The sequence below is a fragment of the Tamandua tetradactyla genome, chromosome 12, assembly GCF_023851605.1.
Source record: "Tamandua tetradactyla isolate mTamTet1 chromosome 12, mTamTet1.pri, whole genome shotgun sequence".
Lineage (NCBI taxonomy): Eukaryota > Metazoa > Chordata > Mammalia > Pilosa > Myrmecophagidae > Tamandua > Tamandua tetradactyla.
The window spans coordinates 28271694-28281882 of record NC_135338.1 but is presented as its reverse complement, the minus strand read 5'-3'; the positions used below and the strand labels follow the sequence as shown (position 1 = coordinate 28281882).

The 10189-nt window shown below is 46.2% G+C and overlaps 1 protein-coding gene across 5 annotated transcripts in view; it reads left to right on the top strand.

The window, feature by feature from the left end:
• The first annotated feature begins 3228 nt into the window (after positions 1-3228).
• The window catches only part of SLC8A3 (solute carrier family 8 member A3), a 167646-nt gene continuing 160685 nt past the window's right edge, over positions 3229-10189 (top strand). For 4 of the 5 annotated variants that reach the window (XM_077122864.1, XM_077122863.1, XM_077122866.1 and 1 more), the window contains exon 1: positions 4405-4522. The gene's annotated coding sequence lies outside the window, so the exon portion shown is untranslated. Of the gene's footprint in view, positions 3549-4404; positions 4523-10189 lie in introns of those variants that run through there. The other variant, XM_077122861.1, reaches the window with a different exon arrangement.

Below are 10189 nucleotides of genomic sequence, written 5' to 3'. Positions count from 1 at the left end.
CTGGAAAAAGAAAGGCATCTACCTCTTCCTGTCTGTGTGATCTTCATGGAGTCACTTTACCCGTTTGAGAAGATTTCTTCTTCAGCAGATACAGGACTAAGTTCTACCTCTCAGCGTGAAGCTGAGTTCTAACTGAAATACACCTCTGATACATTCCTAAATCAGGGAGAGGCTTGTCACCTGCTGTTCTGTAACACTCTCCCTTCAGACATGAGCATGGCTTTCCCTCTCACCAACTTTGGGCTTTTACTTGAATGTCACTTTCTCAAAAAGGCTTCACTTGACTACTCCTCCTATGTGCAATTCAAAAGTCTAACAATTTCTCCTCTTCCCCCATCACTTTTCCCTGTTTTAGTTTTCTCCATAGCACTTGAATTTGAAACACCCTAGGTATTTTGTTTGTTTATTTTATTGTCTGTCTCTTCCTTTAGAATATAGGTTCCATAAGGGCAGGATTTTTTGTCGTCTTTGTTCAAGGCACTATTCCCAGCACTTAGAATAGTATCTGGCCCATAGAGGCTGTTCTGTAAATACTTATTAAAATAACACTTGTAAAAGTGCATAGCACAGTGCTACAGCAGGCATTCAATAAAAGCTGGTTTCTTTGCTTTCTTTTTGTTAAATTATAAAATCCAGGATGTTCCAACTAACCCCAGGCAACTCCTTGAATTTGAAATAAAACAAGGACTCACAGAGTCAGCTAGAATACTTGTATTCTACCTATTCCTTGCTGAGCTCTGTAACTAGGTCAAGTCTCCTAACTTCTCTGGGCCTTGGTTTCCTCCCAACTTGAAAATGAGGTTTGTGGTTCTCTTCCTGGCTTTCCTGTGAAAATCCCCTTGAATTCTACCACAACCAGAACTAAATGGATAAACAATGGTATAATCAGACTGTCATCAAATGTACCGTTTCTCAACCCTGCATGCATGTAGGAGAGAGGGACAGAGACAGAAAAAGAGAAAGAAAGTGACAGGGAGAGAAAGTGAGACTGTCTAGAGTTTAAAGGAAACTTTCTAGGCCACATGAAAGTTGATAGTAGAACTTAAAGTGGGAGAGAAGCAGAGTGGAGGGGAGGGGAGAGAATGGGATTGGGGAGAAAGCAAGTGTATTAACATGTATTTGGGAATTATTCTATACCAGAAACTGTAATTTCACTGATTCCTCACATTATTATAACTGTTGTTTCCATTTTATAGGTGAGGACACTGAGGCCCAGAATGCAAAGTTAGGCTTTGTTCATTCAGTCTGCCCAGAACCAAGAGAACATGCACAGGTCGGCTCTGTCTATAGCAGTGGTTGAACATGCTCTGGCAATACCTTCCTACCCAGCAATGCCCTGTTTCAGGTAACAAGAGGAAGATGAGGCTCTGCCTGGATTTTTGGTAGTTCTTCTACAAAAATGCCAAGACTAATTCTGCTCTTCTTTTTAGTGACTAGGTAATGCCCACAAGAAAAATCAGTGGATATAAATAAACAAATGGAAGAAAATTCTAGAACAAGCAAAACTAATCTATGGGGCAGAAAGCAGATCAGTGGCTGCTTGAGGGGGGAGGATGATGACATAGGAGCCCCAGAGAACTTTGGGGGTAGATGAAAATGTTCTATGCCTTGATTTCAACTGTTACATGGGTACATACTTTTGTCAAAACTCATTGACCTGTATACCTAAAACAGGTGAATTTTATTGTACGTAAATTATATCTCAAAAGTTGATCTAAGAGGAAAAAATATCACCAGTAATTCCACCACCCAGAGATAAACACTGTTATCATTTTGGTGTCTTTATGTAGCCAGAGCTTCTTCTATACAAATATATATATAACAAAAACTATATTGCATTCTACATTTTATTGTCCCCTCCCCACCCCTGCCCCACCGCCACTGCCAGTGAACTATCATGAAAGCCTTTCCTTGTCAATACATAGAATGAATGTCTGTGTTGGGAAATTAAAATGTTTCCAGTTTCTCACTATTATAAACAATATCATTGTAACTAAATATTTTAACACATCCTCAATTATTACCATAGAATAAATTTCTACCTGTAAAATTACTGAATCAAAGAAGGTTCATATTTTAAAAAATATCTTTCAAAATCGCTCACCCTAAAGGCTACATCAATTTATACGCCTGTTGGCGTGTCTGAGCATGCCTTCAAGGCCATTTCTTGGCCTTGTCTACAGACTGATCAGCATCATGGATCTCCATGGAAACAGATATCAGGTTCATCCCACTAGTGGACATATCCTAAAATCCCACAATGTTTGGAGTCATTGAAACCTTATTATAGTTAATGTCTCAGCCCCAACTTTAACTGAATTCAAGACCCACAAAGGTTCAGGGGTCTGCCTGAGAGCACAGAGCCCTAACTCAGGACTGAAACCACCACATGACTTGTTGATGGGAACACTGAGTCAAGGAACCAGGAAAGAACTCACACCATCCCAGATTCAGAAGCTCTCTGACCTTATGCCCACTTAATCTCACGGGCCAAACCTTGTTCCAGAGCAGTACCTTAGAGAATCCAGGAATTCCGGAGGTTGTACATAATGTTGTGGTTATTAGGGCGACTCCAGCTGGTTCTACTTTATTCCAGTCCTTGGTTCTGCTGCAAGTGGACTTAGTGGCTATTTAACCTCTCCAGAATGCTATTTCTGCAACAGAAAAAAGGAGTTAGTAATTGTACCTATCTCATACAGTTTTAGGAGGATGGCATAAGTAATGCAATCAACTTCATTAGAACCATGCCTGACCCTAAGAAGGTACTTGATACTTAAGCAGTATTATCATTATGGTCTGTTGGGACCCTCATCTCTCCTATATTTGGCTTCAGGGAACAGAGGCCTGAGAGAAACAACTCCCTTCCCTTATAGCCTGCCCCAGCATCTGCATTGGTGTATCTACAAAAGCTGGCCACCGTGATCATTTTAGATTTACCTGATGCCACCAATAAACTAGGGGACATGAAACTCCATTCCTAGGAGAGGCCTGCCCACTCCTCCTGCTCCCAGGACCAAGTGTGACAAAAATAGCAGAAATTACAGGCATCTGATTTAAGACTACATGTGTACACTTCTCCTAAGCCAAGTCCTAAACCCTGGTTCTACTGCTGCATCAAAGAACCATCTCTCTTCCAGGCTCCAGGCCCAGAGTAAGCACCAATTTGGGAGACAGCCCCCTTTTATTTTTAGCCTTGAAAACCCCAAAGCCTACATACCAGCGCTCACCCAAGCGCCTCTCACAAGCTGTTGTTTGATTTGGGTTGAGAAAATGACAGACTGGATTCTGCACCAAAGGAAGAAAAAAAGAGGGAGGAAAAAAGGAGTTTTATTTTCCCTCCACTGCCAACCTCCGTCCCTCTCAACCCCTCCCCTAAGCCTGCGTGGACCCTGCCTAGGTAATCGCCCCCTGCTATATTTAAAAACCACAGATGTGTTTGGTGGAGACTTAATTTCAGAATTGCAGGCGGCGTCTCCTGAGGACAAGGGGAAAGCCGGTGCCGCGCCCCGCCTGCTGCCCAGAGCTCCGAAGAACTCCGCGGAATCCAGGTCAGGACACGCCAGCGTCTCGGAACTGCTGCGGGTCAGGAGACACCCGCCGCCAGGCTCCAACCATTGGGTGGGTGGGCGCGGGGTAAGGGCTGCGTCTGAATTCGGTCCTTAGGGGCTCTCTGAACGCGAGGTGCAGGCTCGGCTTTCCAGCTGCTGATTGGGAAGCTATCGAAAAATCCCCCTCGGTGCCGGAGGATAAATATGCGCGGCTTGTCATTCGGTGCAGCAATCTCTCCCAGCTGATAGGGTGACGTTCGTTTGGGAGGCTTGGAGATTGGCTTTCTGATTTGGCTTCTTGCTGCAGCTTAATGGGCAAAGCTCTCGGGTCGCCCAGAAACCAGCCCCTCCGCGCGTTCCTTTCGCGCGCCACGAAACCGAGACATCTCCCGCGGTGAGATCGTGAGAAGCAGAGAGCCCGCATACTCCCAAGCCCCGGGAAAGCCCGGGCGACGCGACTGCAAACCCGGGTCCCTCGGAGCCGCCAGGGCGCGCCTGACTCTTTGCCTTCCTCCCCCTTCCGGGAGGAATCCCCCCCCACCCCCGCTGCCCGCACTCGGGGCCTCTACCGGGCGTATAGAGCCCGCGCTCTCCGCCCAGGTTTTCTGGGGTGGGGGGTGGGGGGTGGGTTAGTGGGCTCTACCTTGTTCCGTAAATCGACGCGGAGGAACCCCTCCCCAGGGCTCCTCGCCCTGGCCCCAGCTCCCCTCCCGCCGAAACCTTGCGCTCCAGATGCGCTGTTGGGCAGCTCCCTGACTGCTGCGAGCCGAAGAGCCCCAGCAAGCGAGGCGGACGGCGGCGGCGGCGGCGGCGGCGGACTGACATGCCCCGGACGCGGCTCCGGCCGGCGGGCAGCCCGCGGGGGCGATGAGCCGCTGCCGCCGGTGAGGAGGCCCGGCGGCGAGGGCATCGCGCACCTCCCTCACCCCTTTCCCCTCACTTCCCCACTCCGCTCGGGAGACCCAGAGGAAACGGTGAGTAATGCGGCGAGCCTTTCGCCCTTCTCCCACAGCGGGAGGCCGAGGCAGAGGAAGCAGAGGTTGGGAAGCTTGGAATGCCCGAGAGAGTTCTAGTTGTGAATAATGGTGTTAAGTTATTCCTCAGAACCATTCATTCGAACCGCCTTCTTGTGGATTTAGTGTCAGATAAAGTGGGGGGAGGGTGCCTCAGAAAGTATGCGTTGTGTGTGCGGCGCTGGGGGTGGGGTGGGTGAGAGGGTGGTAGGGAGGCTTCTGGCAGGGTGAGAGACTGATGAGGATGCCGGAGTGGGGGCAGGGTGGGGAGAGCTGCCTGGGAATGTGTGTCCGGTCCGGCTGTGGTTTTGCTGGATTAGTAGCCGGTGAGCCCTGGAGCGACTGAAAGCTGTGTTGCGTGCTGGATGCATGTGTACATGTGTGTGCTGGCTGTGTCAGGGTGTGTTGTGCACCTGGGGCTGAGAGTGCCGGTCGGGTCTGCGGGGCTATGAGGGGGGGGTGCGGTACTCACTCCGCGCGCGCCCGCGTGCACACACGCACGCGCGCACCCAAACCTTGAGTCTCCGCCGCCGCCGCAGGTCTGAAACTGCAGCTCCAGCTCACCCGCGGCGGGCTGGCCAAGTGGGCGGTGAGAATGAGGGTTTCTTGAGTCCTGTGCTCTCCACACCGAGGTGGTCTGGGCGGTCCGGAGCCAAGTGGAAGAAGTGAAGTATATAACTAAGTCGTTAAAGGAACCCCGTCCCCATCACCACCAACACACACACACACACACACACACACACACACACACACTCACACACACTCATACGTAGGGACACAGGTCGTCTTTTAGAGGCTAGAGTTGCTCCTGCAGGCCCTGACTGACCTGCCAAGAGGACCGGAGCCATAGTGGGAGATAAAGCAGCAGTTTGTGCTGGGGCAAGGGGGGGGGCGCGTGGGGGAGGGAGGAAGAGAGCAGTTTTAAGTCTTATTCGTTGTGTTCTGTTTCTAACCGTGGGGAAGATGGGGGTTAAATAGAACAAATGCCTTTAATGCAGTGCCATAAATCTACCCGCTTACTGCGCCCCCCCCCCCCCCCCCGCGCTACACAGACACACACTATTCGACGATTAAAACAAAAACACTCAGTGGCTCAATCGCCTGAGCTGAAGGATTAAAATTGCCTGGGATACAATTTATCGGAAACAGAGGCTGCAGCTGGGAACAGAGCGCGTATCTTCTGAGTGGTTAAGAGACACCCGAGGCGGAGGGGTTTATGGGTATGTGACACAAATACATCCGGCCTTCTGGTGGGGCACCAAAGGGAAGCCCTTGGGCCTCTGGCGACCGGGTGACTTGCAGCCTTTTCTGATTAATCTTCCACAGCTGTTGTACCCTGTCCACTTGAGCTGAGCTCTTGTTTACCTCGGTTTTCAAATATAGCTGCTGCGCCATGCTCTTCCTGAAACGGGGTGGGGGGGGGGGGGCGGTGTAAGTTCACTGTGTATGGGCGCTTGGCCTCCGGCTGTCCCTTCTTTTTACCAGTCTGACTGGATCCAAGTTCCAGAGGAACCTGACCCTTCATGACTGGCAGTTCTCCCAGGAAGAATGGTTGATGGTCAGGTTGCAGTGACAGGTGAGGGCTGATCATGTCCAGTCCCTCGTTGCAGTCCACAATTCCCATCATCAGTCCCCACATACAAGTCTGCTCTTTTTCTTTAAGTATAATATAGATATTGGGTTGAGAAGAATCAGATGGGAAATACGGAACTGAACTTGGCTCAAGTTTTGTAACTTAATGGAGACAAGAAGGCCCTTGTCCAGTAGTTTCCTCTCCCTGGAATGCTTTTTTATTCTTCCAACACTCTTAAACTTCAACCCCTTCCTTACCTAATGTACTCTTACCCCCTTCAGCTCTCAGCTCATTAGTTATGTCCTCAAGAAATCCTTTCATACCTTCCCTGGCTAAGCCAGATCCCCATATTTTAGATACCCATAACCTGAACTTGTCATTTGGAAGAATTTAGAGGGGCGAATTAAATTTATGTGGCCGAGTATTGCCTTCTAGAAAGTCAATTCCATGAAGGCAGGAAAAGATGATTGGTTTGTATTCACATTGTATCTCAGCGCCTAACGCTCAATAAATATTGGTTTGAATGAATGGACTTGGAGGGGTGTTACACATTTTCCCCTCTCATCACTGCTTTGGCATCTTTTGCACCGTCCTCCACTGCCTCCTGTTCAGAGAAGGCAGAATAGGCTATCAAACTGACCCTGTAAGAAAAAAACATTTCCTTCCCCTGTGCTCCTCCATGGGCTGAGACCCTAGAGCTGAATGAGTGTGGTCCTTTTGCCCCAGCCATTCCCTGTGCCTGTACCAGGCAGTTCCTTGTACAGTCTCTGGGCACAGTTGCTGGTATTGTCCGTGGGGAATGATTGTGGGCATTGTTCCCTGGCCCACATGGGCCAGTTTTTGCCTAGAATCTGAATTTTGAGATTGTGTCACCTATCTTGGCTTCTCTTCAAGCTACCAAGGTTGGCTAAGAAGAGAGGAAGAACTTCTTCCAACCCCTCAAGCCTGGTGTTGCTTTGCCTAGAGAGGCAAATATTTGATAAAGTTCAGAAGTACATTAGAAGGAAAATTGTACATGTGCATGTGGGGGGGGGGAGTGTATATGTAAACTTCACTTTCTGTAAGCCTGCAATGGCTCTAAAAATAATTAAAATAAAACTAAAGAAATTTGAAAAAAGTATGGACTTAAGAGAGAAATACCTTGGATCCTAAAAGAGAAAGCATTCATCTATTTATGGTCAGATGGTTATTCAACAAATATTCACCAACAACCTACTCTGCCAGACATGTGATAGGTACAAAGGCAAATAAAATAAGCATGGTCCCTTCCCTCCCAAACTTACATGCCAGTAAGGGTAACCAATTGGTGAACAGGCAGTTACCCATTAATGTGATTCCTGCGAGTGGAGGTTAAGTCCCTGGTGTAATGGAAGCATATAGGAAGAGCATCTCCAAGTGTATAAAGAGCTCTTTTAAGTGGCTAGAGACAGTGTGAAATGCAGAAATGAGTTTGGAGAAGTCGTAAAGGCCAAACTTTGAACGTCAAATGCCCCACACTGAAGATTTCCACTTCAACCTGAGTTTACAGTGGAGAATTATGAAGATTTTAAGTATTGAACTGAATGGTTACATTTGCACTTTAGATAGTATGTTGTAGAGAGAAGGAGGCAGGAAAATTAGGAGGCTGTTGTAGAAACCCAAGTATGTGATCCTGGTGGCCTGTGAGGATAAGGAGGGACCTTTTTCTATTGTAGTGTGCAAAATACACTTGGCAGGAGTTCCTCTGCCTCTCTGTGTCTTTTTTTTTTTTCTCCTAATATGGTGAGTGGCTGAAGGCTAATTCCAGAATCAAGGGTCCTCAGATATGGTAGACAGCATTACATGTATTAAGAAAATAACTCTGTTTCACCTGAGATGTAAATCAGGAACAGGGAAAGTATCATTTACTGCCTTGATATCTGGAATAGCAAATTGGCTTTTTTTCTGGTTGTGTATAGGAACAGTGAGTCATATGAGAACTGGATCCAGAAGTGAGACTGGAGACTAATCCTGCCTTGGTTTCATGTGGTAATATCCAAATCCCTTGAAAAAGAGAAGATCTCAAAGCTCTGTAGTGGTCCTTGAGAATGAAGCCAAACAGCATAAACTTGGTTAATATTCTTCCTTTATAGGAAGCTTTGTTCTTCACTTTCCCTTTCAGTAACTTCAGAGTAAATAAATTCTCCTTTCCCTCCTGCATAGTGCCCTGGAGCTACCCCTGCTGCACCTCTGAAAACTGCTCTGGGCTCTTTCTCTTATCTCAAGTCTCTCCTTCATCACTGAATCATCTCCCTTCAATTATAAACATGCTCACAACCCACACCCTAAAAGGATATCACTTGTCCAGTTCTCTTCTCCATTACGCTCTTTCCCCATCTTACCTTCAACAAACTCTTGAAATTTTAGGCTAATCATCTGTCTCTATTTCTAAGCCACTCAATCACTCATTAAGCCTCTTGGATTCCCACTTTTTTCCAACTTCTTCTCAATTCTTATCTACTGAGGACTTCCCATTCCTCCAAATATGACTATTTCTTGATCCCCCCTCCCCTTCCTCCCTCCCGTTCCCTCTCCCTCTTCTTCTCCCTCTCTCTCTTTCTCTGTCTTCCTCTCCACTATCAGATAATATTGGCCATTCCCCCATTTGCCTTCTGTCACAGAGATCTCTACAGACACCATGAGTTCTTTGATGGACACTCTTCCACTTCCTCTCCAAGAGTCTTTCCCTCCCTGTCTCCCCTTTCTCCATTACCCCTTGTCTGTCTCCCTCAGTGGTTCATGCTGTTACTCCAATGTGGACAGTTCCCACTCTTAGTTCCCTCTACAAGCCCAGTGTCTCCTTTCCACCTACTTGGCGCAATTTGTCCAATGTAATGTCCCATCAGCTCCTCAAATTGGAGTTTTACTAAACAGACAACATCTTTGTTTCTAGGAGTTGCTCCTCCTGACTTCCCACTTTTTATTGAGGGCACCAACAAACTTCCAGTCACCTAGGCTCAAAACTCCCAAGCTTATCTTTGACTCCTCGCCCTTGTTTCCCAAGTATTGCTTTATGTCTTTTAGTCCCATTCCCCTCTTCTCCATTCCTACTGCTATCTAAATGCGGATTTTTTAAAGCCTCTTGCATAATAATAATAATTGTTATTATTATAGCAGCCAGCTTTTATGCATTTATTATTCTTCAGCTATTCTGTTGCAAAATGCTTCATGTTGATATTTCCCGTTCAATCTTTGCCATACTATATGAAATAGTTGTTATTATTATGCTGTAAAAAATAAAGCTTTCTAACATATTTCCAATTTCAACATCTCCCTCCTTCAATTCACTTTAGCTACTGCTACAAGGTACACCTCCTAGGCTTGTCATTTTCCTATGCAAAAGTTTTGAAGGGCTTTCCATTTTTTTTCAGCAACCCAACTCCTTCGTATTCAAGACCTGGTTCTCCTCTCAGTGTCTACTCTCAGTGTTTGCAATTGCCTTATGGGGACCTGAGTAAACGTTCCCATTCTTTTTCTAGGCCCTTAATCATGGTTTAACTTTCACTAGGAACGCTAACTGTTCTTGAAAGCTTAATTCAAATGCCTTTCCTAATGGGAAGGATCCATGGAGAAGCAGTCCCTTCTGTCCCTGAAATTTGATAATATTGCATCTGTTCTTCATAATGCTCTTACACTCTTTGAAATGCAGTTTTTTGTTTTGTTTTGGTTTGGTTTTAAAAAATAATAATTTTTTTTTGCATGTGGGCTTACCTCCTCCACTGGACCACATGTCTTTTCTCTCTCTCTCACCCCCTATTACATGATGCAGCATGGGTATTCAATAAATGACTTGTCTCACTTTTTAAAAATGTTTTTATTGTTAAATATAATATATATACAAAGAAAAGAAACAAAGAGATTATTTTCAAAGTACACTTCAATAAGTAGATACAGAACAGATTTCAGAGTTTGTTATGGGTTACCTTTCCACTATTTCAGGTTTTTCCTTCTAGCTGTTGTAAAACCCTGGAACTTACCTCACTTTTAAGGTAGGTGAAACAGGTAAAAAATGATACATAATGTTTCATTAAAGAAGC